Source organism: Cryptomeria japonica, chromosome 2 (genome assembly GCF_030272615.1).
Source record: "Cryptomeria japonica chromosome 2, Sugi_1.0, whole genome shotgun sequence".
In the NCBI taxonomy this organism is placed as follows: Eukaryota; Viridiplantae; Streptophyta; class Pinopsida; order Cupressales; family Cupressaceae; genus Cryptomeria; species Cryptomeria japonica.
Genome location: NC_081406.1, coordinates 45161419 through 45174588, shown reverse-complemented (window position 1 = coordinate 45174588; position 13170 = coordinate 45161419).

Genomic DNA, 13170 nt, shown 5'->3' with positions numbered 1-13170 from the left:
GGATTAGGATCGTGAGGGGGACTAGGATTGTGTAGTGGACATGGTTCAATGACAGGCTCTTCAAGAGATGGAATGGGAAAAATAATGGGATTATCAAAAGGAATGAGATCTTGGAGTGTATATGGAGCATTAAGACAAGGAGATGGAGGAACAAGTGGATCTTGTGGAGGATCTGAAGGAATAATTTGATCTTGACAAGGAGGAAGATCATTGGAATCCTCTTTAAAGGTGATTTGCTCTTGACTTTCAATGGGATCATCATAAAGGATGGGAGGGATATCTTGATCTTTCTCAGGAAGTGGAATGTCAATGGGATTTGAAAGGACATTGTGTTCATGAAATGGAAGGGGATCATTTGGGTTTGGATGAATTGGGATATCTTGATCTTCCTTAGGGAATGAAGTGTCAATAGGACTTTGGATAGGATGGACAAGAATAGGGGAATCATCATGAGTGTCTGGGAAGATGAGATCTTGGTCAACAATTGGATGGGATGATAAGGTTTCGGGATCTTGATCTTGATTTTCTTTAGGACTTATTTCTTCGTGCTCTAAATTATCCTCTTGACATGGGATTGGACTTTGGATATGCATGGGGGATTCTGGCAAGGAATCAATGCTTGAACATGAGGAAGAGAGACTTGGATTGGGGTCCTCTAAAATAGATAATGGCAATAAAGTGCATGGTGGCATTGGGTCTTGTATTTCTAAAACATGACAAGGATGTGCATCATGAGTTGGATTATCTTGGCAATAAATTATGGATAGCTCTTGGATAATTGCTTCCTTGGGTGTATTGTTTGATGAGGACAATATGGAAGGTTCTTGTGAAACTTCTAAAGGTGTAGGGATAGATGCCACTGGAGAGTCAATTTGTTTGCGGGGGGATGAGGCCTTGCTAGACATAAGTGTATTATCTTGATCTTCCTCAATAAGCTCACTTGGTAATTTCCTTAAGAGCCTTGCAATAAAGCCACCTTTCTTTCGAGGTTTTGACATAGTTGTATCTGGGATTTGAACTTGTTTGGCAAAGATTTGGTTCTGGTTTGATGTCATGTTTTGATATTGGACTTGGTTCAATTGTTCCAACATGTTTGAAACTTTTCTTGGTGCATATTGCAAGTTTTGTTTTTGAATGTTTGGTGGCGGTTGTTGACATTGATATGTTGATTGAACTTGTTGATATTCCACCATTGGTTGAACTATTTGTGGACATTGTATAGTTGGTTGGACATATTGTTGAAATTGGACCATTGATTGTGTTGGTTGTATGTGTTGAACAATTGGTTGAACCATTGGTTGTATTGGTTGAAAATCTGATTGATAGTAAACACCTTGTTCTTGTTGTGGAGGCACATAATGTTGAAATTGATGTTGTCTCCTTTCTTGTAATTGTTTCATCATCTCTATTTGGGAGAGGAGAGCTGGTATGTCTGAGCGTTCAAGAAGAGATCTTACATCAATTGGCTCAATATTTGGATTTCGACCTTGAAATTTTTGAAACATTTTGGACACTTGTGATCTATTCTTCACAATGTTTTTCACTCTTTGTTCCAAAATCTCATTTTCTTGAGCTAGTTTCTCCTCTAGTTTTTGTATTTGGACATTTACATCATCATGATAAGTTTGATCAATGTTTCTTTGTTGTTGGGTCAGATAGGATTGTGATTGCATTGTCGGTTGATATATCAAACTTTGTTGCATCATTGGTGCTTGAAACCTTGTTTCAATAGACATGTCACTATGCAAATGCAATATTTTTGGAATTTTTTTGATTTTAAAAGGATGATGTATGATATGCAACTAAATGCAAACTAAATAAATGAAGATGCAAATCTATGGCAAGAATGCAACCTATGTTTTTGGTTGTTTTTCAAGATTTTGACAAACTTTTGGAATGCAAATCTAAGAAAGAGACCCTTAGGAAATTGGAATGATGTCTAGACCTCAAAGGACAAAAGGACTAAGTGACAAAGGACAAGATGACAATGTCTCCCCTATATGCTTGGATACTAAGCTAGGTTTGACCAAATGACATTGATGACAAAAAGACAAAAGGTTTTGATAAGGTCTAGACTTCCTAACAATGACTTAGGGTTTATCAAAGATTTGGATTACTCAAGCATGACAAAACCTAGCTTTGAGACTATATGCAAAAGGACAATTGCTATGACATGATAATGACTTAAACTTAATGAAGAGCCTTAGGGTATGCAAATATGAATGTATGATAATGGTATGACTTTAATGCAAGAGGACACATGCAAATGGATGACCCTTATGCAAAGGAGTATGACTTAGGTGAAATCTAACCTTGGTACTTGACAATGAGCTTTGCAAAATGCAACCTAGGATGAACCTAAATGTAAGTGACATGAATGTTAAGACAAGATTTTGACAAATGTTTGACAACCATGTTTGAAGGTGTTTTGAACCTTGTTGAACTTTTGTTGGATGAATGTCTCTTGTGTTTAATCTTATATTGGATCAATTTGTTTTGCTTTTGAAATGGGATGCAATTCAACTTTTGACAAGCAAAGAATACAAGATATTTCAACTTAGACTCAAGACAATCATGCTCATTTCCACATCTCTTATGGTAGGCAAAGACATTAGGTACTTGAGAGGTAGACTCATTATGAGATTCAAGGAGAATACACAGATGCTTGACCCCATGGGCTCCCCTCCACGGCACTCACTTCTTAGGGCAGCCAAGCATCAATCCCCATGGAAATATCCCCATGGCGAACTTAGTATCTCTTCCAAGTATCCAAATTTGTCCTTCTCAAGCAACTAGAAGGGTTTTTGGCCTCTAAAAACAAGGTGTTTAGTAAGGATTTCTGTTAAGCATTACTCCTTGATGTCACACAAGCGTGATTGAGACATTAAGCCCATCAAGATACCAAACAAATGTAGTTGCGCAAGCATGATTTAGACCAAGAGGTCCTACTTAGATGTTGATATGAGAAAGAGTTCAAGGGTCATCACTTCCCAAGTAACTGCAATTCCCACGTAACACTTCCTTCAAAGCTTTCGCTCATCGGGTATTTTTTTATAGTGAGTTAGAATGCCAAGGAATTCTAGCCATACTCACTTTGGGTCATTCCCTTCTCACGATTATCACTTGCTTGTAAAAGCAAAGTGGTCGGGAAGGCAGGCCCTCTAAAGGTGACAAACAATCAACAACACAAGCATGGTATCGAAGATCTGGATTTCTGATCACCCTATGAAGGATGAGAGCATACTCTCCTACTCCAATGTCACACTTAACAATCAAAGCAAACAAATTTTCATTCCCACCTATTTATAAATCACTAAGTGCCTAATTAAAAATCTCAAACACATAGTTTGGTTGTTTCTCCAAGGCAACCTGCAAAACCCAAGTTAGAGGTTTGATTTGTTGTCTTTGACCATCGATTCTGCATAACACATGTTAGTAGTTTGATTTATAGTCTTTTCCATGCGTATGCCAAGATTCTGCACAAATAATTAGTACCAAAATCCAAAACACAGAAAACAGAATGCAAAAACACCAAAAAATTCAAGTAAACACTGCATTTTTCACCTCTGTTCTGGACTTTACACAAGCGCAGAACTCATGACACAGGCGCAAGATGTATGACGCAAGCGCAGAATGTCACCTACACAAGTGCAAGATGCATGACACAAGCGCAAGATGCAGGACACAGGCGCAGAAGTGTCCAGAATACCCTGCACGGCCCTGTTTTTGGGTTTTTGACCTGCAAAATCAACTTGAAAGCACTCCAAAACACAGTAAAGGGGTTAGAAGGTTAGTATTCACATCGGGTTCACCAGTTAATGTAGCATAGGAATTAGGAATCATCAAAGAAAGTATAAAAGGACATATTGTTCATTATTAGCTCAATCATAAACACACATTGCAATGATCTAATCCTAAGTACACTCAATAGAGACATAAAAACAAAGCATTCAAAAGCAAAGATCATGCAAACCAGATGACGATTTGGATGCTTCTTCCTTGCGGCTCCATTCTTCTTCTTTCCTCTTCAAATGAATTTGTGGATCTCACCTACAAGTGCACATAGAATTGAAAGCAAGATTGACATTGATGAAAAGCTCAAGAGTACTAGAAGCATAAATTCGATAGTCTGATTAGGGATTCGGGATTAGCTTTGATTGAAAATCATCCATTTTATAGAAGAATTGGATAAATGACAAGATTAGCATGATGCAATTCAAATGGAAATTGCAAATCAATATGACAAATTATGACAAATTATGCACTTTCTATGCAAAATTTGTTGATTGATAATTTATGACAAATTATGACAACTTCTATGTCAAAATTGATTGATTGTCAATTATGACAATTTATGACAAATTGAAATGTCATTCCCATGGAATTAGGAGATGAAATAGGAGGGAAAAGAAATTAGAAATTAAGAAAATTAAAATTGATGAAAATTAGGAATTAGAAATTGATGGAAAATAGGAAATTAGGTAAATTAATTAATAATTTGTCATTTATTAATTAATTCACCAAAGAGGAATAATTAGCCAATTAAATGAACATTTAATTGCGATGAAAAGACTTAGGATAAATAAATAAATTATTTAACCTAGAGGAAGAAATGACAAATTAGGTTAAATGAATAAATCATAAAACCTTAGAAGAAACGCAAGGATGACAATTAGGTCTTGACAAGAGATAATTAATGTCGATTTGATTTGATCATGATTTCTGACTGACAAAGGACCAATGCTGATAAATGATCTGATTGAGATTGGTTGACAAAAATCAATGACAAATTGACCAAATTGACATGATTGAAAAGGACAAGGATCAATGAAGAAATCGATTGCAATATGATAAGATTGACCAAAATCATGACTAAAGATTGCTATCGACAAGACCTAATTCGAAAGTGATAAAAATGAGGAATGTAGAAGAAGGACTCGATGCTCGTAAATGATAAAAACCATGTACGCAACATAGAAGAAATGTTAATGCGACGCAAAAACCTAAAATAAGGCAATGCGCCAATGTTAAAGTATGACTCCGCAAGCCTTGACCATTTTTAGGTGTCTACAATTAGATTTAGAAAATTGTTGTAGTTTGGTAAGCCTTCTAGACAATTTTCATAATTTACCTTCTTTGAATAAATTGGATTTACACTCTTATTACAGCTTGGTGGGCCTTCTAGAGGGTTTTGGCAATTTATCTTCTTTAAATGAATTGAATTTAAGACATTGTTTAAGCTTGGTGAGCCTTGCAGACAGTTTGGCAATTTATTTCTTTGAATAAATTGGATTTAAGATCTTGTTTCAGCATGGTGAGCCTTCCAAAGAGTTTTGGCCATTTACCTTCTTTAAATGAGTTGAATTTAAGGTATTGTTCCAGTTTGCTGTGCCTTCCAAACAATTTATATATTATTTGGTAAAGTTATATTTAAGCAGATGAAAAGAACTACCTATGTTTCTAGAAAGTTTTAGAAACCTTGCTTCTATGGAGCTGCTGATATTGCCATGCTATGAGGAGCTCTTAAAGTCCAATTGTCATAGTTTACATTTTTGACTCTACACTTTCAATATTGAGTTTTCTCAAATTTAATGAAGTCTTTTTTTTTATTGTTGATGAAGATTACGAGAGATGACCTTATAGTGGAGCACCTTAACTTTGCACCTCCCAAAATATACTTTAGATATTTCAAATCACTTTGAATATTTTTTTTTTGCTCGGTAATATATTATTTATTATTGATATCCAAAAATAAAGTGTATGTTTAAAACAAAATCAGAGGCCAAAAAAGGCTGCACCACTAACTACAAACAATCCTACCAAAAAATATTTTAACTAGTCAACCACCAACCCACCTAGATACATCCAAAATTTCTAAACCCTGGCTAAAAAGACACCACACAAGAAGTGACATGTCACCCAATAAAAATAGAAAGAAGAAACTCACTGGAATTTCCTCCGAGGGTTGCTTCTCACCACCTTGGCTCCTCTGTTCTCCAATGACCTCATCAGCCTAGGACGCAACACCCATCTCTACTCTCGCTCAGCCTCTGCCTTTGCCTGTGCTATGACATCCTCTAGTTCCTTGATTTTGACGTACATTTTTAAGGCATCCCAAACCCTTCTGACCTCTTGAGTGCAGTGGAACTTGCATATTCCTTTTGCCCACCGAAGTAATGGGAATAAACCTACATTGCTACCATGCTCTCCATCCTCCATACCTTCACTAACATCAAACCCCAGACCCAACTCCACCCATTCTAGAAAAGAATCCAATCCTATTAGATCATCTTTGTGGATAATTGTCTACATTACCTTCTTCACCGTGGCCGTGTTTTTTCCCAATTCTAGACCCCAAGCCATAATAAGAGCATAGACATCCATTTTGGTTTTAAATCTAAATTTGAGTTTGTTGAAAGCCCCCCCAACCACAAAAGCCACATTGTGGGCTAGAAATTCATCATGAAATTTGAACATCTTTTGAAGTTGGCCTATATTAATTTCATCGAAGAAAGAAAAAATTTGTCTCTTGCTTCGCAGGGAGAAGTTGGCCTCCATGCGTGCTTCCAAATCACAACCCCATTGAACATAATGAAATTTGAAACCTTCTCAGAGCTTCGTTTCAAGTTTTAAATCCTTCTTAATAACACTTCGGATGAGAAGGGATTGAAATGAATGGCATGTCATGCTTCATCAAAGGCATCATTAACAAGGCACCTCACTAAACTTCAATGTCGCCTTTTACTCACATACTTCTTACACCATACACTTGATTTTCTATACCATTAATGTGATCACCCACTCCCTCCTCAAAACATACAGTGCAAAAATCCTCCCATATAAATTCACCCACTTCAGCAAATGTGAGAGTCCACTTGGATAAAATGTTTGCCTCGACATTACTAGTGCCTTTAACATGGCTTAGTTGAACATCCTCAAAATACTTCAACTCTTCAAGGATGTCGTGGATCCAACCTTGTAAGTGCCATGTATAAATTACTTTCTTCATTAATGCTAGGATGATAATTAGAGAGTCACCCTCTAAGTGCACTTTCCTAGCACCTAACATCTTACACATCCTAATATCTAGCAGAGCAGCTGTCACTTCAGCCAAATTAATTAAACCTATTAGGGTTCCCACAGATACTGAGAGGGGGGGGGGGTGAATCAGTATCTGATCGATAATGTGATTTTCTTAAAATAGAGCATGCAGAACATAAAGTAACAATATACCGGTATGCAAGAATTAATGTAAATAACAGAATCAAAAACATCCACATGAAAAGAACACCATAACACAAGATGTTTAACAAGGAAACCCGGTGTGGGAAAAACCTCGGTGGGATTTGTGACCCACAATATTCACTTATTGGCCAATAAGAGAAAATTACTTACAATAGGGGCGTGCACATGCAGGAAGGCCAACTGCCTATAGCACACTGCTCAATAAGAAGTCACACTGACTTACAATGAGGATTATGCAAATCCAATGATCTGTAGTGCTTTACAATAGCATCTTCAATGCTAGATTTAGTACCAGTTCTTGCTCTATTCTTTACATATACCCTTGACCTACAATTCACATATTAGGTCTGCCTTATAATTTTCTTATGCTTCCCATCCATATCCCACAAATGACTACAATGATCTCTTTTATATACAAGAGTCATTTTACAATTTGCCAAGTCGGCTTACAATAATAAACAAAATATTACATATCAAAAATCCTGTCGGCCTCTATGCCGGTATACATGTTTTCTTCTATGCCGGTGTACATCTTCTGTGCCGATGCTGGTGTAGATTGATCTTGCTGATGCCGGTATAATGTCTTGCCGGTGCCATAGGATTGCAAGGTTGCCTGTGTAATGCTTTTGCCAGTATAATGTCTTGCCGGTGCCATAGGATTGCAAGGTTGCCATCAATGACAAAACCTTCAATCACATACAATGTCTCATTGGAGTGTTCATATGCCAACAATCTCCCCCTTTGGCATTGATGGCAACACTCATGAGAAATTTCAAAAAAACATATCCAAAAATGTGTAGACCAAAAATGTTACCAAAAATGTGAGAGCTCCCCCTGAGCATATGATCCCTGTGTTTTGAATTTTCTCATCCTACTACTCCCCCTTTGACATCAATGACAAAGGTTAGTAGAGTTTGTAGTTGTACCAATCCATAACCTCAACCTTGTAGTTGGGTAGTTATTATCTGAAGAATATCTCCCAAAATTAAGTTTATACCATCCATAAACTTCTTGCTATCTTTTATTGATGTCTCAGTTCTGTATATTGTATAGGTGAGATGTTGCAAGTGCTCTACTGATGTTTTGCTTCCCTGTGTTAATGCCTCTGATATTTCCTTTCACGGAGATTCTAAATAGTCCAATCTTGGACTTAGTTTAGATCTCAAGAGTTTTGCCTTGTTTATTATTTTTTCTTTTTCTCTTTCCAATTTGAGTACTTCTTCCTCAAAATTTGTTATCTTTTCCTCAAAAACTAATAATGTATCAAGTGAGTTAACAAAATTATTTGCAAGTTTATTGATCTCTTCCTATACCTTGCTCATCTTTTTGTCTACATCTATGGTCAAAAAGTTTGTCTTATAGGTGTCTTTGTACAGAGTTTTGTACTCTTTCAATAAATTGCACAGTTCCGATAGAAGTGTGTCAAATTCCCTGTTACACTTCTTTATTCCTTCCTCAAAGAATTTTTGTTTCTCTTTTTCTACAATTTCCTTTACAGTTTCTACCTTTGTTTGCTCAAAATTTCTAGAAATATATTTACAAAGTGTATCCAACTGGCCTAAAGAATCTTTATTGTCTATATTACAATTAGGAGCTATTGATTTCAAAAATGGAATTGAATCATCTATCGCTTTATAAGCTTGTGAGCTATAATCAGTAATTTTCTTGATAGATTTAAGTAATACCTTAGTCACATTTGATGGTGACCCAACAAACTGAGTGCCGGTGGAAGTGACCATGCTAGTATTGACCTCTGGTAGGTCTGTTTGTGTCTCCATCTCTTTAAGCACTGGTTTTCCTGCATCATTTCTTATTGGTGGCATCTGTTCTGAAGCCTTTGGCTCTATTGGTTGCTCTGTTTGTGTTCCAGATTCCATCTTTTTCTTTGTATCTGCTGCCAGTTGCTCTGTGTTTCCTATTACCAGAGGCTCTTTGGCTATACTTGAATTATCTATTGTATCCTTATCTACCACTATGTTGATCTTCTGAGTATCAACATTCACGGTATATAGGACTTCAGGATTAGGATTATTATCCTCTGTATCCATACTCTCAGCTGTCGGTTGATCTTTAATAGTTGTTGTTTTTACCGGTGGAGTATTTAGAGGAGGTGGGGGTAAGTTGTCTCTAATCTTGATACTTGGTGGTCCACCAACTTTACCTTTCCCTTTGTCCTTCTGATATACCTTAATGGGCTTGGGATTCCTATATTCTTCTTGTTTTTCTTTTTCAACCAAGAATATATCCCAACCATTTTCTGTTTCCTCTGAAACCTCTATAACTCTACCTGCCATTAGTGAAATTTGCTGGTGTGTAGTGGAAAAAACTATTCGGTTGTCCTGAGCTATCAGATCATCAATTTCTTTAGGTGAGTTAGCTAGGTATACTGCAAGTAATTTTTCTATTTTAATTTTCTTATCCAACTCAATTATTCCTTGCCTTCTAGCCTCAAGTCTTTTATATAGTTCATCAGAAATTTCATTTAAGACTTTCAACAAAAACTTTTTATACATGACCATGTGTAATATAACACTCTCCTTAACTTTTCCTTTATCATCATCTAATAGGGTGTCATAGATTTTCCCTGTGTTTTTCAATTTACCTTCCTCTGTGATCTCATTCAGTAATATATCAAGAGGGGCCAAGTTAGTGTTTGTCTTTTTCTTCCTTTTGGGTGTCAGCTTCTTCTTAGGTGTGACCTTTCTGACCGGAGATCTCACAGCTTGTTGCTTCTATCTTGTCCTTCTAGGTGAAGGAGTGGTTGCCGGTGAGGGGTCTCTTTTCCTAACAACTCTTTTAAAAGTTGCTGGCATATCTTTTTCTGAGGAAGTACCTATCGGTGATAGATGAGTTTCAAGTTGTTGGGCTGCCAACTCATCTTCAGTTATGCCAGTTTTCTTTAATACATCTTCCTTTATGGCTTTTTCTTGTCTGGATCCTTTTCTCACAAATGCCTCAACCTTTTTCACTCTCTTCTTAGATTGAATTTGACTTTCTATGGTCTCAGCACTACCAAATACTTCTTCCTTTGGTTCATTGGGGGCTTCCAGAAGTGCTTTGGCATAAGTTTCCACTATGTGGTCATCTGTTTCATACCCCATCTTTGTTACCCAGATTGTCCTTTGGATGACTGCTTCCATCTAGATCTCATCCTTTTTTATTACAAAACATATATCATCCTTGTATTTGTTAACAATTTCCTATGATAGTCTGATTCTTTTGTTCATTCTGACCTTTAGTGCTTGAAAATACTCATTGATATTATTTTCTTTGTTTTCACCCATGTTGTTGAATAGGTCTGATAATTGTTTTCCTACCGATATGTCAAATCCAAAATCTTTGTTGCCTATACCAGGAACTTGTTTGGTTATGTGTAGCATCAGACATACTAATAGATTTCCAAATCTAAAAGTTCCTTTCTTATCCTTCTTGATTTTGCCTAGGTTATCAATCAATTCATCTTTTAACCATTCACAAACATCAATTTTCACATTGTCCTTAACCATGTCATAAGCACTCTTTATGCATAAACTGGAAACTGAGTTAAGCCTATTAGCATGAGTTGCTTTGTACCCTAAAATCATGCTAATGAATCTCACATTTGTATCAGTTACATCATTAACCCTCAATGATCTCTTGTCGGATGTTGCACCAGTTAACTTCGTTACTAGGTTATTGGAGACCTTCTTAGTCTTGTCAGGTCTATTACTGGTGGAAGGTAACCTTGTTACTGCTTTCACAACTTCCTTTGTAATTTTGTGCATTGAATCAAGCCAAAAGAATGAACCATGTACCCTGCTTAAAACTATCCTAATCACTTCCTTGGGAAATTTAGGAATGCAGAGGATTTCAGTGAATCCTAGGGTTTCAACAACTTTATGTTCAGGTTTCACATTTCTGGAGTTGTCACATATAACAGACTTATACATGTTTTTAATTTCTTCATCACCTAATTCCTCTATGTTGCAATGAATATACATTCTAGGGTCTTCTGCATAAACAACACCTTTTGGAATTTGGGAAAAAGAACCTATATTGTCATCTTTCTTAGCTACCTTGGGAACTAGCTCAAACATGGGCCTAGGGCATTTTATGACCTTGACTACTATAGGGTTTGCTATGAAATTAGGTGCAGAGGAGGATGCCATGATGATAAATACCTTTTTCTGCCTTTGGATGGATTGATTGTTGAAGTGCTTTGCCTCTTTGCTCGAAATGCCTTAGCTTGGAAATCTTCATGCTCTCTGAAAGTTTGAATGCTCGGTGAAATGAAATGGAGCCAAAACCTTATTTTATAAAGTCTTTTCTACTACCTACCACATTAATTACTTGCCGGTAATGTATTAGCTTAACTTTATTTGCTGGTAATGAATGATTTTCAACTCTTTTTTTCTAATCGAGGGAATAATAACACGTGTCATTAAATTAACAAACCCTCAAGATAATTTTCTTCAATTAGATGAAGAACATCCTATCGGTGGAGCATTGCTCTGTCCTGCCAGTGAAGCATTTATTGGTTCTGTCGGTGGAGGAGTATCCCCAATATTTAGATCAACTTTTCTAATCCATTGCTCTGAAAGCTCTTGTTTAACCTCTTCAACCTTTTCTTTACCTTTCAAACTAGTACTTTTGTTGTCTACCGGTGTCCCTTTACTTCTACAAAATTTAGCAATATGACCAATCTTGTTACATGCATAACAAGTTACATTATTTTTCTGAATAGCTTTCCCATAACCTATGCTAGTTTGTGTTTTGCATTGATTTGATAAATGACCAAATCTTCCACAAACATAACATCTTACATTCATTATGCAATTTTCAGAGTTATGATCAATTTTGTTGCATTTGGAGCATTGACCGGTGGGAGGATTGTAAGTATTAGAAGGTCTTACCGGTTTGCTGTGATTCTGGGTATTTGTAGTACCGGAGCTTTCTCCAACTTCAAATCCAATTCCAGAAGTGTCACCTTTGGGTTTTTGATTCTTCAATAAGGTACCAAGTTCTTCTGAGATTTTCTTGAATTTTTCTTTGTGTTGATTTGCAGTTTCCAATTCCCTTTCCAAGATTTCTTTTTGTCTCATTAGTTCATTCGAGTCATTCTGAGTATGCATTAGATCTATTTTCAACATGTCATTTTCATAGCTAAGTCTTGTGTTCTCATTGGCTGCATCACTTTGTCTTCTAGTCAATTCTTCTTCATTCTTCTTTCTGTCCTCAATCTCTTTGCAAAATCTCATAGTCATATCCTGCATTTCATTTTTTGTTGTCATGATCTCTTGTTTCAATTTTCTTATCATATCATTAAGTGATTCCTTTTCATCATTCTCATTTTGCAATTTTTCACAAAGTTCTCTTCTCTTATTTCTTGTAACAGTAAGATTTTCTTGAAGTGCCTGAATAATGTCCTGAGCTGCTTTTAAATCATCTTCTAATTTGATATTTTTCAACTTCTCTGCATCATAGTCAGTAAGAGATCCTTCAAGTTGCTTCATCAAATTTTCCATCTTTACCGGTGTCAAGATCTTCCTCAAGCTATTAGGCTTTTGAAAATAGAGGACCAGACTCTGATACCAATTGTTAGGGTTCCCACAGATACTGACAGGGGGGGGGGTGAATCAGTATCTGATTGGTAATGTGATTTTCTTAAAATAGAACATGCAAAACATAAAGTAACAGTATACCGGTATGCAAGAATTAATGTAAATAATAGAATCAAAAACATCCACATGAAAAGAACACCATAACACAAGATTTTTAATGAGGAAACCCAGTGTGGGAAAAACCTCAGTGGGATTTGTGACCCACAATATTCACTTACTGGCCAATAAGATAATATTACTTACAATAGGGGCCTGTACATGCAGGAAGGCCAACTGCCTAGAGCACATTGCTCAATAAGAAGTCACACTGACTTACAATGAGGAT